The 17,214-nt window shown below is 44.5% G+C and overlaps 1 protein-coding gene across 5 annotated transcripts in view; it reads left to right on the forward strand.

Annotated features, from left to right (window-relative positions):
• The window catches only part of LOC144679833 (RNA-binding Raly-like protein), a 1,075,847-nt gene that overhangs the window by 987,018 nt on the left and 71,615 nt on the right, over positions 1 to 17,214 (forward strand). The gene's annotated exons all lie outside the window — the stretch shown is intronic.

Genomic DNA, 17,214 nt, shown 5'->3' on the forward strand with positions numbered 1-17,214 from the left:
GCACAATGACGTTGGGCAAGTATCCTGATGTTATTGTGTACTTATGCGCAAGAGTCAGCAGCATTCCCGCCAACAGTTAAGATGCCATTTAAGGTCCTTAATCAATTAAGTTCTACCTATTTTTCGCTGCCCGGCCAGCCTTACAGTTGGCAGACGGTTGAATCAGCCATGAGCCTTTGGATTTTTGAGGAAACCTGATCCACGGGCGGGATGAGGTTTCCAAGAATAATTTTTTAAATATTAAAACATTTTCAACATCATTTTTCATATGTCCCTCTTCATGTGACTGAGTCACATGTGGGGACATGTTTCTATCATTTTTAAACTCTTTATTTTGGAATCCACAATTCTTCAGCTCCCTGAGGCAGCACTGTGCCTTCAGGGAGCTTTCAGTGTGCACTCCCCCGCGCATGTGCAGACTTTTGCGCTCGCCCTCCTCCCACCCCCACCCTGGCAGCACTGAGCTCCTCTGCATACTTTTCATGCTGGCTGGCTGTTAATTGGCCAGCCAGCGTGAAATCACAATCGGCAGCCAATTGCGGGCGGCGGGCTGTTTCCCGGCCACTCCCGGGCTCGCCTCCTGTGCCTGCCCGACGACCAGAAAATCCTGTCCTATGTCTTCTTGAAGTCTATTCATAACCTCCTCAAAGTTCGCAACACTTAGAAATTTGCAAATCTGCAAATTTTGAAAATGAGCCTTGCACACCAAGTTGAGGTCATTAATACAGATTAAGAAAAGCTGCGGTCCTAACACTGACCCCTGGGGAAACCCCACTGTGTACCATCCTCCAGCCCAAAAAATAACCATTCACCACTGTTTCTGTCACTCAGCCAACTTCATATCCATGCTGCCACAGTCCCTTTTATTCCATGTGCTTTAAATTTGCTGACAAGCCTGTTATGTAGCACTTTACCAAACACCTTTTAGAAGTCCTTGTGCACAACATCACCTGCTCTCATCTGACAACCCTCATCTGCTACCTCATCAAAAAAACTCAATCAAGCTAGTTAAATACAAGTTGCTCTTCACAAATCAATGCTGGCTTTCCTTAGTTAATTTATATTTGTGCACATAACTTTTAATTTTTTCCCAGGTTATCATCTTTATAAGTTTTTTTTATGATCCCAGCTGCTGTAAATACTGAACAAGTAAAATCCCAGAAATCTAGCTTGATGGATCCTAATCTTTTTTATTAGAAACCGTGAAAGAAAGTTACTGAACAGATTCTCAGGAGTCTGCTGATGAACTTCTAATACAAAGAATAAAATATTAAAACAAGAAATGTGAACTATATTACACCAGACAAAATGATCTCAATACAAACACAAGAAATTCCCACTATTCCTTTACCCCAGCAATACCTTTACAGACACACAAACCAGTGAAAAGTTACCACTAGCTTGATGCAAAGGCTTCTCGCTTAGGACTGGCACAGTTGCAAACGGTTTTCTTCTGGTGAATTCCTGAGAATTCGCTTGATGCTTCTCACCTACTCATATCTCTCCCCGAGATATCCAAAAACCACACTCTAAACTCACTATTCCTTCAACTACAGGTCAAACAAGTGAGTTCCCTAAACTCAGTCTTCCAGTAGCACCTCCACTAAACTGATCACTACTGAGTCCCATAACTGATTACTCAGTTAATTACTGTCCCACTAGCCTCGCAGTTTTTCTTCTTAGAAAGCTTAAAAATGCCTGTCTTTTCTCTCTGACCCACACTGAACACTCTCTCTCCACTATGATAAAAGCAAAATACTGCGGATGCTGGAAATCTAGAACAAAAACAAAAATACCTGGAAAAACTCAGCAGGTCTGACAGCATCTGCGGAAAGGAACACAGTCAACATTTCGAGTCCGAATGACTCTTCTGTCTCTGTGTCATTGGATCACTGTTGCCAGGCAGCAGTATATCTATTCTACTTTGTGTTTTGTTTTCAGAGTCACTAAACTTTCAACTACTTTTAACCCACCTCTTTAACTTCAGGGATTGTAAGACATCATTAAAAATGTAAATGTACAAACAAACCCCAAAGGCCTGAAACCTTTCAGCCACAAGTCTATCCAGACTCCCAGGCACCAAGGTTCATAAAAAACCTAAGTGAAACTGAAACCACTTTTACCTTTCTTTTCCCACCACCAAGCTGGCAGGCCTGTAGTTGCTGAGTTTAGCCTTACACCCCTTTTTGAACAAGAGTGTAACATTTTCAATTTTCCAGCTCTCTAGCATCACCCCTGTATCTAAGGAATATTGGAAGATTAGGTCCAGTGCCTCTCCAATTTCCATCTTTACTTCCCTCAACGTCGGGGGATGCATCCCATCCAGTCTTGGTAACGTCACAACATCAAGTACAGCTGACCTTTCTAATATCTCATTGTTAATCATCTTTTGGGTCCCTAATTGGCTCCACTCCTCCTTTGACCACCTTTTTACTATTTATATACCCACACAAGATTTTTGGATTTCCTTTTATGTTAGCTGTCAGTCTCTTATCATACTCTCTGTTGGTCTCTCATTTCTTTTTTCACTCTGCTTTGAACTTTCTATATTCAACCTGGTTCTCGCTTGTATTAGCAACCTGACATCTGTCACACACATCCCCCTTCTGCTCCATATTACTGTCTATATCTACGATCCTGTTAGGGAACATTAATGTTTAAAGAGAAATATGAACAACCCAGTAATTAACTGACAGAACTATGCCACAAGATTTCACATTTTTAAACAAAAACAAACTTTATTGTATACAAAAAAACTTAAACAAAGCAAGCACCACTAACTTGAACACTATAGGTTATGAAGATTTATGCTCTAAATTCAGTTCTACTTGTTACTTCCTCCCAAGAGTTCACTTACCTTAAAAAATCTTGAAGGTTCATTTACTTCTTTAGGAACCCACCCAAACATTTGCTACAGCCTTTCAGAATATTCTGATTCTCATCAGTATTCCAGCTTTCTCCAAGGTACAAGATTTATGGAGATCCTTTCATTATCTTTTGGCAAAGTGACCCTCCAACATTTCCTTAAAGACCACATGATTGTGGGGCGGAATTGTTCGAGATTTGCACTAAATGTAGTAGCGGGCGGGTAAAACAACATTTTATCCACCGGCCGCAATGGCAGGTTTTCATAGAAACATCGAAACTAGGAGCAGGAGGTAGGCCATTCGGCCCTCTGAGCCTGCTCCACCATTCATTATGATCATGGCTGATCATCCAGCTTAATAGCCTGCTCCCGCTTTCTCCCCGTATCCTTTGATCCCTTTCACTCCAAGAGCTACATCTAACTCCTTCTTGAAAACATACAATGTTTTGGCCTCAACTACTTTCTGTGGTAACGAATTCCACAGGCTCATCACTCTCTGGGTGAAGAAATTTCACCTCATCTCAGTCCTAAATGGTCTACCCCGTAACCTCAAACTGTGACCCCTGGTTCTGGACTCCCCCACCAACGAGAACATCCTTCCTGTCTAGTCATGTTAGAATTTTATAGGTTTCTATGAGATCCCCCCTCATTCTTCTGAACTCCAGTGAATATAATCCTATATGTCAGTCCCACCATCCCAGGAATCAGTCGGGTAAACCTTCGCTGCACTCCCTCTATAGCAAGTACATCCTTCCTCAGATAAGGAGACCAAAACTGCGCACAGTATTCCAGGTGTGGTCTCACCAAGGCCCTGTACAATTGCAGCAAGACATCCCTGTTCCTGTACTTGAATCTTCTTGCTATGAAGGCCAACATACCATTTGCCTTCTTTACCGCCTGCTACACCTGCATGCTGTATCATTCCAAACCTGCCACATTACTTATACATTCCCGGGAAACATGCTGTTTCCATGGCTGGTGTGCTCTCATTCACCTGCCACACCACCACCTCATCATGACAAGCAAGAGCCGCGCTCATTGTTTCCAGCCCAAGACTGCAGCAAAAAAGACATGGCCCCAAAAGGCAAGAAGACTGCCACCCTTGAGCGCCTTTTGAACACCGTGGAGGTCCGCTGTGATTTCCTCTACCCTGGCTCTAGCCGCAGGAGGGGCAGCAACATTACCACTCTGGCTTGTTAGGCGATGGCAATGGTGATCAGTGCCAATGTTGCATTGAAGATGCTGGCCAGCCAATGCAGATGGAGGATGAATGATCTCATCCGTGCAGCCAGGGTATGACAACATCTCATCACTCTAAACTCACACACTCAAGCCCATCACACATTCACTGGCATCTCACTCACTGCCAACTCAAGGGACATCACAATCCATTCTCTCTCACATACCCTCACATGACCATCTGGCCTCATCTCCTCTGGAGATGGTATCCTCAACCCTCACAATCTTGAGGCCACTTGCACATGTGCTCCCACACACACCCTGGGATACCCTCCTTCCCCAGTACAGCCCTCATCCTGCAGCCTCTTCCCTTGCCTGAGGTCACTTCACCCCCTTCCCCGAGCAAGACCTTTCCTTGCAGCCATTGAAAAGCCACCCACATCTGGCTGATCTGGTAGATAGCGATCTACCCATGAGCCCCCCTAAAAGTGATATGGTGCTGTCGGTGAAGCCTGGCGCTGATGACTGCGAGTGCTGACCGAAGCAAGGTAGGCAAACAAGCCTTGAAATCCCAAGCGAAGTGCAGCCCGCTAAGTGCACACCTTATATATGCTGTTGTGAAACACATCGGCATGTTATTCCACCAATGTGGGCAGACAATCCAGCTGGGAGGGATGAGTCCGGCGGGCTGGCCTTATAATGATATGCTGATGTATTACAATGAGGTTCCCGACGTCCGATGGTGAGGAACGCAGCCTGCCATCGACAGACGGAGCAGACGTTCGCAAACTGGTTTCATGACATTGTGAAACTGATTTTTGGCCTTCTTGCCATATTGTCCGCACAGGCTACTGAACACGCCTGCTGATGCAGGCGGGCATAGAAAATCCCAGCCGTGGAATCCTCAGTTCAAGAGTGGGCTTCATTGCCTTCTTGCTTAGAGATTTAAACATCAGGAGCACCCAGCTTCCTAATGGCCCTGTATGCTCCCACAGCTCTATACAGCTGCAGGTCCCACAGCTGATTACCAGCTCCTTTCTCTCTGCCTGTTCCAAACTGGCTGCATCCAAGCTAACTGCAAATTGCCTTTTTATTCAATTACAGGATTTGGGCATCACTGGCTAAGCCAGCATTTATTGTGCATCCCTAATTGCTCTTGAGAAGGTGGTGCTGAGCTGCCTTCTTGAACCACTCTAGTCCCTGTGGTATAGGTAAACCCGCAGTGCTGTTATGGGGGGAGTTCCAGGATTTTGACCCAACGACAGTGAAGGAACGGTAATATATTTCCTAGTCAGGATGGCGAGTGACTTGGAGGGGAACTTCCAAGTGGTGGTGTTCCCATGTATCTGCTGCCCTTGTCCTTCAAGATGGTAGTGGTCATAGGTTCGGAAGGTGCTGTCTTAGGAACCTTGGTGAATTTCTGCCATGCATCTTGTAGATGGTACACACTGCTGCTACTGTGTGTCGGTGGTGGAGGGAGTGAATGTTTGTGGATGTGGTGCCAATCAAGCGGGATGCTTTGTCCTGGAAGGTGTCAAGCTTCTTGAGTGTTGTTGGAGCTGCACTAATCCAGGCAAGTGGAAAGTATTCCATCACACTCCTGACTTGTGCCTTGTAGATGATGGACAGACTTTGGGGAGTCAGGAGGTGAGTTACTTGCTGCAGGATTCCTAGCCTCTGACCTGCTCTTGTAGCCACAGTATTTATATGGCTAGTCCAGTTCAGTTTCTGATCAATGGTAACTCCCAGGATTTTGATAGTTGGGGATTCAGTGATGGCAATGTCATTGAATGTCAAAGGACAGTGGTTAGATTCTCTCTTGTTGGAGATGGTCATTGCCTGACGCTTGTGTGGCGCGAATGTTACTTGCCACTTACCAGCCCAAGCCTGGATATTGTCCAGGTTTTGCTGCATTTGGACATGAACTGCTTCAGTATCTGAGAAACTGTGAATGATGCTGAACATTGTGCAACCATCAGCGAACATCCCCACTCCTGACCTTATGATGGAAGGAAGGTCATTGATAAAGCGGCTGAAGATGGTTGGGCCTAGGACACTACCCTGAGGAACTCTCCTTCTGCCACAAGGCTCTGTGAGGACCACTGTAGATTTCTTCCTTTAGCTTTGAGCTAGGCAAAACTTCTAGCTCCTCTTCTCCTCTTGAATTCCAAACTGAGCATGAGCCTTATCTGCATTCCATGCCAGGAATGATGAAGTTGGTATTTTCTTTATTTAAGATGCAGGCTGACTAACATTTATTTATTTTGGTTGTCCCAACTCAGTGGGCTGCAGTCTACACCAAACCAAAACTGCACCTGCCTTCTGTTAGAAACACCAAGTTAAATTAAACAAATTGAACCCACAGCCCATCTTTATGATAATGTGGCATGTTTTAGGATGCTCTCAAACAGAAATATAAACTAATTATTATACCTTCAACATAACTCTTTGATTCCATAACCCATATGAATAATTTATACTGCCAATGGATGTGATTGCCCTCTCTCTCCATGTGAAGGAACTCCCTTTGTTTACAAACTGGTTTCCCCTTCTTTTGATGTGGGAACTACATACATAATTTAATTATTTTATTGAAGTAAAGGTAGACCTCCTGGCTCCATTAAGCTAAGATAGAAGACCCCTTTTGTTTATTGCTTTCAAATCTCTACCCCTGGCCTTGTAGCTAACTCCAAGGTTGTTTGAATTACATTCACTTGAAATGCATACCAATTTCTTAGCCAGATGTTTCCGTTTATCTTACATATAACGTTTTAATTCCTAATACTAAAAGTTATACTCTAAAACAAAGGAATTATGAACAAGATATTCACAATACTACCTCTTTCATCATCCAGGGAACACTGGGTTTATTTGTCCAACCTTGCCCTCTCTCGTGACTATACTTGAATCACCTTAGCTTGAAAGGCACCCATTGTTCCATTACAGTTTTCTCTGCTAAGTTTTGATTCCAGTTTGCCAGGGCCAGATCTGTTCTTACCCATTGAAATTGGCCCTCCTCCAATTAATTATTTTTACTCTGGATTGTTCCTTTTCCTTTTCCATAGCTAAGCTAAACTTAATGGTACTATGATAACTGCTTCCTAAATGTTTCACTACTAACACTTCATCCATTTGACCCAACTCATTCCCGAGGACCAGATCCAACAATGGCTCCTCCCTTGTTGGACCAGAAATATACTGATGTAGAAAATTATCTTGAACACACTTCAGAAACCCTTCCACCTTCTGCCTATTACAATATTTCTATCCCAGTCTATATTAGGAGAATTAAAGTCCCCCATTATTACTACTCTATAGTTGTTGCACCTCTCTGTAATTTCCTTGTAAATTTGTTTCTTTACATCTTTCACACTAGTTGGTGCTTTTGGAATGCACCCAATAGTGTAATGGCACCCTTATTGTTTATTAGCCCTAACCAAATTGATTCTGCCCTTGACCCTTCTGAATATCCTCTCTCTCCAGCATTGTAATATTCTCTTTAATCAATACTCCCACCTCACCACCTTTATTTGCTTCCTTAACTTTCCTGAACATCTTGTATCCAAGAATATTTAGTACCAGCCCTACCCTTTTTTCAGCCAGTTCTCTGTTATCAACACGATATCATATTCCCCCTTGATTATCTGCACCTTCAGCTCACCAACTTTTTATTAATACCACGCTGTGCATTCACATATATGCTCAGTAAACCTAATTTAGAGCTTATTGCATTCCCTCTTACTGTTAACCCACTTAATGCCTTCCTATTGCTTACTCAAGTGCTATTTGTCTCTCCCAATTCCTGTAGATTTTGTTTTTCCTCTCTAATGTTGCCTCTTGGTTCCCAACCCCTGGAATCAATAACACTCCAGCTGTAGGTTTTAGGTCCACAAGTCTGTATATCTATCCATTCAATTGTGGCACAGATATATTTCAGTAAGGTTTCAGGTGCCCTGTAACTTTGACCACCAATTTTGCTAAGCTTGGTCCAATGTCCAGGACCATACATAACCCAGGCATGGCAAGATAGTTTAAATCCTCCCAACAGTTTTGGTCTCCTTATCTAAGGAAGGATGTATTTGTCACAGAGGGGCTGAGGTTCACCAGACTAATCCCTGGGGATGGCAGGATTGTCTTATGAGGAGAAATTGAGGAAACTGGGCCTGAATTCTCTAGAGTTTCAAAGAATGAGAGGTGATCTCATTGAAACTTAAAAATTCTGATAGGGTGTCACAGGGTACATGTGGATCGGATGTTTTCCCTAGCTGGTGAGTCTAGATCTAGGGGTCACAGTCTCCTCAGAATAAGGAGAAGGCCGTTTAAGACTGAGATGAGGAGGAATTTCTTCACTCAGAGGGCGGTGAATATTTGGAATTCTCTACCCCAAAGGGCTGTGGAAGCTCAATCATTGATCATGTTCAAGACAGAAATCGATAGAATTCTGGACACTAATGATGTCAAGGAATATGGAGATAGTGGGAAAAATGGTGTAAAAGGTAGATGGTCAGCCATGATCTGTTTGAATGGCAGAGCAGGCTCGAAGGAACGAAGCGCCTACTCCTGCGCCTATTTCCTACGTTCCTAACAGCACTGATAAACCCCCCGTAAGGTCATTGGTCATGGCTATGTTCAGGTGCAATCCACCTAGCCTGTACAGGTCCTGTCTCCCCCAGAACCTGTTCTAATAGGAGTCTAAAGCCCTCTGTGCTGCACTGTCTCTCCAGCCATGCTTTCATTTGCTCTACTCTCCTATTTTTCTATTCACTAACATGTGGCACTGGGAGTGACCCTTGAGACATCTTTGTGGTCCTGCTTGCTAGTTACTTCCCTCAGTCCCAAAATTCTACCTCTAAGACCATCATTCCTCTTTCTACCTATGTCAGTAGTGATATAGACCACAACTTCTGACACTGCAACAATTTAGTGACCTCCTTGAACCTTGCACCAGGGAGGCGACAAGTCCATTTTGGATTCATGTTCGCAGTCACAGAAACACCTTCATTTGGCACACTAAAGCTCTTTCCTGCACAACATTAAGTCTCCCAGAATGGTAATGAAAGATAATTAGCTAAAGAGGTTAAAAAAGATAGGTTGCGCAGAATCCCTATGTAGTTTGAAGCTGGTACTGGTTTTGATTGCTGTATTGATGTATGTATTTTGAATATTTATACTTTGGGATTTCTTCTCAAATTGATTTTCAAAGGAAAAATGGTTCCAGTAATTACTTAAGAGTCAAAGGTAAGGGAAGCCATCTAGCACATTAAAACTCCTTGCTCTATAACACTAAGGCCCAGATTTTTGCCATGACAGAGAGCCTCTCTGTCATGGCAAAAATAGCAGAAGTGGCCAAAAATCATAAGTCCTGCCTCCAAACACAGCACTTCCCATTTTTGCAGGGGCGGGATTGGTGGCAGGATGCATTTAAAAGTCTTGCCCCTTAAATCTTTGAAAAAATGCCTGGAGTGTTAAAAAATGATTGCTTGCTATTTCACTCTTCTTTTGAAATAAGCCTGAGGGCTTCCATTACTGGATTAGTGCTGCATGACTGATTTCATAAACATCTTTTATCACAGTAGGATGCCTGCCATTTCACAGTTTGATTGACAGTGATTAAAGACTCTAATGTGGGACCGTGAATTCCACTGTTTGTTTTTGCAAGGGATTGAGCACTTGAATGAAATGTTTGTAGTTATAAAGCTTTATTTAGTTGAAGGAATGTAAATACAGTAAATGGCTTTTTATGAATGAAGTGTTTTTTTTGCTGAAGTGTTTTTTTCAATATAGTAAAATCTGCAATAGACACATAGGGCAAAAGTTTACTTTCCGTGGGTGGGTGCGCACCCGACCTGAATGGGTGTATAATCGCGCAAGATGACATCGGGCGAGCGTCCCAATGTCATTGTGCACTTTCGTGATATTTCACTCGGCGGGACCATGCGGCAATCGGAAGCACGCGGCCAACTATTAAGCAGGCAATTAAGCCCATTAACAGCGCAACTGTCTGTGATTTTTCATGGCCTGTCCAAGCTTATGGTTGGCGGGCAGGCGAATCGGCCAGGTGGCCTTTAAGTTTTTTATGAAACCTCATTCAAAGGAGGGATGAAATCTCCGTTAGGAAGTAAAATAAAAAGAAATATCTGGGGACAGCATTTTTATGCAGTATGCTTTCAGGTGCTTGATTATGCTTCATGGACATTTTTTGCAGCTTTTTAGAGCTTTATCTGACCACCTTCTCGAGGGCAACTAGGGATGGGCAATAAATGCTGGCCTAGCCAGCAAAGCCCACATCCCATGAATGAATTTTAAAAAAAATTCTAGAACTTTATTTTATCTCATCTCTGCTTGGTTCGTGAGGTCTGCCCATGGTGGGTACGAGGTGTGTTAGCATGGTAGGTGTAAGGGCAAAGGATTGTGGTGGGGTGTGGGTTGACACAAAGTTGGCATGGGAGCTATAAAAGGGTTTGGGGGTGGGTGGAGGAGTGTAGGTTTGCATAAGAGCTATAAAAGGGAGAGTAGGCATGGGGCATGAGGTGGCAAGGGTTGGCAAGGATGGGGCATGGGGAATGTGTGGGGTGAGGGCTGGAGGGATGCTGCATGTTTTAATCTTTAACTTTAAATCTTGGGCACAATGTCGGAGTCTTGAGGAAGGCCTTCCACCTAGCCACCCTGCCCTCAGCATCCTCCACAAGTTGCCTGTCCCAACATCTGATCCAGCCCACCCACACCCCTCCCACCACCCCCCACACCATTCCCACCCCATCCCCCTCCCCACCCCCACCCAGACCAAAAATCCAATGTCCAGGTAGCTAATTTTAAAGGTCGGGTTTGCGAAGCTGGGGATTATCCTGTCTCTTTGCACCCGACCTGGGAGCGAAAATAGGGCCTAAATCTCCCATATGGCATTTCATAATATTTGACTAACCAAATATTTTTCCCTGTATTATAAGACCATAAGACATAGGAGCAGAAATTAGGCCATTCGGCCCATCAAGTCTGCTCCACCATTCAATCATGACTGATAAGTTTCTCAACCCCATTCTCCCGCCTTCTCCCCATAACCTTTGAAACGCTCACCAATCAAGAACCTATCTATCTCGGTCTTAAATATACTCAATGACCTGGCCTCCACAGCCTTCTGTGGCAATGAATTCCATAGATTCACCACTCTCTGGCTAAAGAAGTTTCTCCTCATCTCTGTTCTAAAAGATCTTCCCTTTACTCTGAGGCTGTGCCCTCGGGTCCTAGTCTCTCCTACTAATGGAAACATCTTCCCCACGTCCACTCTATCCAGGCCTTTCAGTATTATTATTATTATTATCTCAACCATCAGATTATTAAAACCATTATCAATCTGAGTAAGGATTATTTTGCTTTTCTCAGTTTAACTTTTGATATTTTCCATTTATGCCCTCTGGTACAGCTTTTCTATTGCACTTTAAAGGATTAATTTGACCACACTTTATCCAAATTATTTAATATTTTGATGTCCTTAACATTACCACAGCTTTTAAATTAAAATGTGACATGATGCCTTCTGTATTAAGTACATAAAGATTTCATGTAACGAATATCGCTATGGTTGGTATTGTTTTAGAGAATTTTTTTCAAAACTAATTTCTCATTCTGGTTGTGCAGTGATCTGGCTGTGGTATCAGATGCTGCAATTCAGCACACGAGACATAGAAGCAGGCGTAGGCCAATCAACCTGTTGAGCCTGCTCCGCCATTCAATTAGATCACGGCCAGCATCTTCTGGTCGGCGAGTGGGGGCGGGGCCTGCTCGCTGATGCGTAAAATGACACGGGGTGACATCAGGCGTGCGTCGCGACGTCACCCCATGTCATTTAGATTGTCAGTTCGGCCTTTTTAGGCCATTCAAAAAACAATTAAGCTCATTAGTGGACCTGCCCGTCCAACCTTAAGGTTGGCGGGCAGGTCGGGAGCGCTGGCGGCCACCTAAAAAAACATGAAACCTCATCCACGGGCGGGATGAGGTTTCATGACTGAATTTAAAAATTAAGAGACACTTTTAATTAACGTTACACCCATGTCCCAATTCATGTGACATTGTCACATGAGGGGACATGGATGGTGACTGAAATTTTCATTGCAGTATCTTTTTTTAGGCAGCACTTAGTCACAGGGAGGTTGGAGCGCACTTCCGATTTTAGGAATCCCCCCTGCCCACACAGGGAGCGCATAGGGCTTCCCTGTGGACATCATGCTGGGCAGGCCTTAATTGGCGCATCCACTAAAAATGGCGGCCCACCCACTAAAAATGGTGGCGCGCCCCCAATTGGGGGCGCCAATCGGTGGACTACCCGCCCACACCCGTTCCTGGACTTACCCCCCCCCCCCTCCCCCCCCAACAGGGGGAAAATTTTGCCCCAGGGCTCATCATCTACCTCAATGCTATTTTCCTGCACTAACCCCATAGTCCTTGATGTCATTAGTCTCCAGAAATATATCAATTTCCGTCTTGAACGTGCTCAGTAATTGAGCTTCCACGGCCTCTGTGTTAGGGAATTCCTAAGCACACTGTTTAAATGGCAGTTTGATGCCGATCACAGAGAAAATCGTGGATTGATTGTGTATTCTGTCTGCATATGTCTTTGATACGGTTGATCACACCATCCGGCTGAGTGATTTGTCCTTGCTTGGTTTTGTTTTTGCCTATTCAGTTGTAGCCAGAGACTCTCCTGCAGTGGCTTCCCTTTTTGCCTTACAATGTTAGACCTGAAGTCACCCAAGGATCTACCCTCAGCCCAAAGTATTTTTAACCCACATGTTCCCCCCCAGTGACATCATCAAAAGACATCACATCAGGTTCCACATGTACATTGACTACATCCAGTACTACCTCATTAGTTCCCTCTCTATCAATTCCATCCCTCTTCCTGGTCATTGTCTCAGACCGAACCAGACTTCAGCAAATTATTTGACCCTGGGCTAAATTTTTGACTCCATATCCTCTCCACCACAAAGCCTGCCACTTCCACCTCTGTAAGATCACCTATCTCCTGCTTCAGCTAATCTGCTGCTGAAAACCTCATCCATACTTGTGTTACTTCCAGACTCAGCCTTAACAGTGTTGTCCTGGGCAGCCTACTATTTTCAACGTTTTTTTTTATTTTACCTGAGGGAATGAAGATAAAATCCATTCTATAAAAGCACCAATACGTGATAATATTTTACAATGTTACTGTAATTTGCAGTTTTTATTTTCTGACTTTTCTCCAAAATGTTAAGAAATATTATTTGTGGAATTTAATAGATCTCAATGATTTTGAAGAAGTTTTTCGGCTTGCTCTGTGTCAGTGGAGTCCCAGTGGGGCTGCAGAATATGCTAAACAGTAAAAACATTGGGCTTTGTTAAATATAAAAAAAAATCATTGTACTTTTTTGCAAAACAACATTTTTTTTATTTCACAGCTTAGTGATCTGGATCTAGTTCATGCCACACATTTCCAATTAGTATGATTTAGGTCCAGCATACTCTCAATACAAAATGCTCAGATCTTCAAATACTTTTGAGAAAGGCCTTTTCACTTACAATTTAATAACATGAAAAATTATGTTAAAAAGGTAATGTTGTTAAACTAGCCAAAAAGCATAATAATTCATGTAGATGTCAGTGATTGGGAAATTAGATTCATTTATATGATGGTAAAATGAAAACCTGGTGCATGAAATATTTATAATCCCCTCTTGCCACATCCCCAGAGATAACAAATAGTACTGCCTAGAGTTTTAAAGGAATTATTCTTTGTACCTCTGAACATCTCAGTGAAAAATGCTGGACTCTGATCGTGTTAATCACAACAGTGTTAATTAGGGTGTCTGTTCATTTTGTTGAGCATCAGATTAGATTTCAGAACCCTTTAATATAAATCTGTGGTTTACGGAATATCATTTCTGTGTGAAAGGGAAATGATTAAAATTGTTTGGACAACATGGAAAAGGCAATGAGCAATTTCCTTGCAGTTTTTTTTTTGCTTGCAGCAGTTGAGAAAAGACTGCAGTATTGACTTATCAGGCTCTAGCAAATTACTCAGGTTAGCAGCTACAGAATTTTCAGCAATAATCCTTGCTCATTTTAAAACAAAAATGGGTCAAATCAAATTCTGTTGCACAATTAGTTACTTCCCCGATACTGTTTGTAATAAAAATCCCACTGCCCATTTTAGCAATTTCAGGTTGCCAGACTCCCACTGCAGTTTACCGCAGTGCAGTGAGTAGGTTCGGGGAGCTGCAGACAATTCAGGGAGTGTTGACTATCTGATAGCTGCAAAGGAGGCTCATGCACCTCCTTTAACTCACCTTCAGACACTTCTAGATGAGAGGCAACAAAAGAGAGAGACTGCTAGGTGATCATATGATGAAGCTGCAGAAAAATGGCTTGCTTGCCAGGCGAAGGAAGGTGGCAGTGCCACTGAGTACAAGGTGACATGTTGATCACTCTCTTTTCTTTATAAAGCACCGGGGTACCAAGGTACTAATTAGCCTCTAAAATGAAGAGTGCACAAGTAGCCCCTCAGACTGCACTGTAGTCAAAAGGATTCACTAAATGCATATCTTACAATACATATCACCGTCTTCTTGTAACAGTAATTATTTCAGTTGAAAACTTGAGAACTCCTTTGTTTACTTTAACAGCTTGATATCAGCAGACCCAATATGGACAGAAATTGTATAGGATATCTGCTGTTCATTATAACATAGGAGACATACCTCAATTGCAAACCGCCACCTAAGTGACCCTGTCTTGTTTACAATCTCAATCATACACCATCATTCAACCTGACATCTGCAGGCATCAGCTCAGATATTGGCACAACATAGAATTTATAGGCTAGATAAGAGGAAGTATCTGAATGTGGTTACTCACTGCACACAAATGCACAGGATCTAGGACAGAGGGTTAGCAGGCCACAGGTGCCAGCTCACTGGAGGGTGAGGGGTTACGTACTATTGCTACTGTAGCAGACTCAGATCCAAATGTCTTGGACCCAGGTGTTGCAATTGTGAGGTTTATAAGTTGATGTTTTAGGACTATATCTTTTGGTTTACAAGCATGTTATAGTTTGGGACTATGGGCGGAATTCTCCCAGAAGTGCACTAAGTGCGGTAGCGGGCAAGTAAAATGGAGTCCTACCCGTCGATGAAAATGGAGGGTTTTCACACTGTGTCTTCCAAAGCCCACCTCATTATTTATGCACTCCTGGGAAACACGCCGTTTCCATGGTGGGCAGGCTCTCATTCGCCCATTCACCATCACCCCACTGTTGCATCATGCCGGCTGCCATCTTTAAAAGGCAGCCATCAGGAAAGTGCTCATTGCCACCAGCTTACCACCGCTGCCCGGGAGACATGGCCAACAAAGGAAAAAAGACTGCAACTCCTCGCTTCAACAATGGGTCCCTCGACCAACCGCTGGATGCTGTGGAGGCCCACCGGGATGTGTTCTACCCCGGCTCTGGCTGAAAGATGGGTAGAAATGTCACAAACCTGGCTTGAGAGGCAGTGGCAGCAATGGTCAGAGCGAACACCCTGCAGAGGAGGACAGCCACCCAATGCCGCAAAGGATAAGTCACCCGTTCCGCCAGGATAAGTCTTCATCACTCTTTTCATCACTCCCAACTCACACATTCACAAGCCTATCACATATCCACAGGGCCCTCACTCACTGCCAGTGCAAAGTACATCACCATTCACTCTTTCACAAACACCATCATTGTCCTCATCCTGTTCATGGGACCACTCACCACTTACACATACTTATCATTTGGCCTGGCAGGTGTCCTGATACACTGTCCCCAACTCTATCCATGCAGGACAAACTGGCTCACAACAGGAGGGAAAGGTCGCAGACAGGTGGAGGGATGCCAGAGATCAAAGTTCTGACAGAATTCGAAAACAGAGCCATTCAGCTTGCTGGCGATGATCAGGACCGATCCTGTGCTGACGGTGAGGTCAGCGCTGCTCTACCAAGTGAGGATCCAGCAGTGCAAGATCCATCAGACAACTATGCCATGAGCGATGTGTCCTCTTTCACAGGCCACTGCCATGCGCTAATTATCTCTCCTTGCTTTCGCAGGCACATCTGCCAAATAGCAGACAGAATCCATGACTCAGGGCCTCCAATCAAGCCCGGGAGAAACCTCTGACGAGGAATCTGAAGGCACCCTCCCTGAAGGCCCATCATAGCGCTTACCCACACCCTCCACCAGTGCCGAGACACACACCTCGGTGGGACCTAGCTTTCGAGTAGCCTTGGGATCACAATCTGATGAGCACATTGCACTGTCTGATCCACAGCAGGCAGAGGCAGGGACTTCCTAGGTCCCCGACACTCGGAGGACTGCTGGAGACCAGAACGTTGCTGAGTCCAAGTCAGATGACAAGCGTCTGGACTCGGTCATGTCACAGTTGCTGGAGCTGCAAAGGCAAGCTCAGGAACATCAGGAAGGGATGTCCGCTGCACTCCTCAGATTGCAAGGCATGATGGAGGAGTCCGTCTGTCTTCAGGCTGAGGTGATAGTGCCGGCATTGCAACGCACCAAGGTCAACACTGGCAGGATGGCGTCTGCCATGGAGACGTTGGTCCAGGACGTCACTCCTGCGCTGCTGTGCGGGCTTAACTCCATCATTGATGCCATTGTTGGCCTCCAACAGTGTGTACGAGAGAGGGGTGATGGACAGCTCGATCTCACTCCAGCTACCCATACTGCTCACGGAGTCAGCCAGGGACCCTCGGGCACCCATAGGGAGGAGGATCAGCAGGTGCACACTCCAGGGCCTTCCACCCAGGTGACTCTGGGAGTGACCAGCCCATCTGACTCCTCTCTTCCTGCGACCTCCACAGATCCAGCTTCACAGGCCAAGGAAAGTGCCACTGCCACACAGCAGGACCCAGAAAGCAGGCCAGGACCCTCCAAATCTTGGCCCTCCAGAGGGCGCCCACAAAAGTCATCGCATACAGGGCGTCACAGTCAGCAGGCTGCCTCCGCCAGTGCTATGAATATCCAGGGGGCACCAAGACGTAGCGGCAGGGTTAGGAAAGTTAGGTAAAAGTAGTTGCACAACCACGGGTATTGATCACTTATACATACAGTTCATTATTGTCCATAAGAATGTTACCCTGCCTATGGCTCTTTGTTCTGATGAAGT

Source organism: Cetorhinus maximus, chromosome 4 (genome assembly GCF_964194155.1).
Source record: "Cetorhinus maximus chromosome 4, sCetMax3.hap1.1, whole genome shotgun sequence".
Taxonomy (NCBI): Eukaryota; Metazoa; Chordata; class Chondrichthyes; order Lamniformes; family Cetorhinidae; genus Cetorhinus; species Cetorhinus maximus.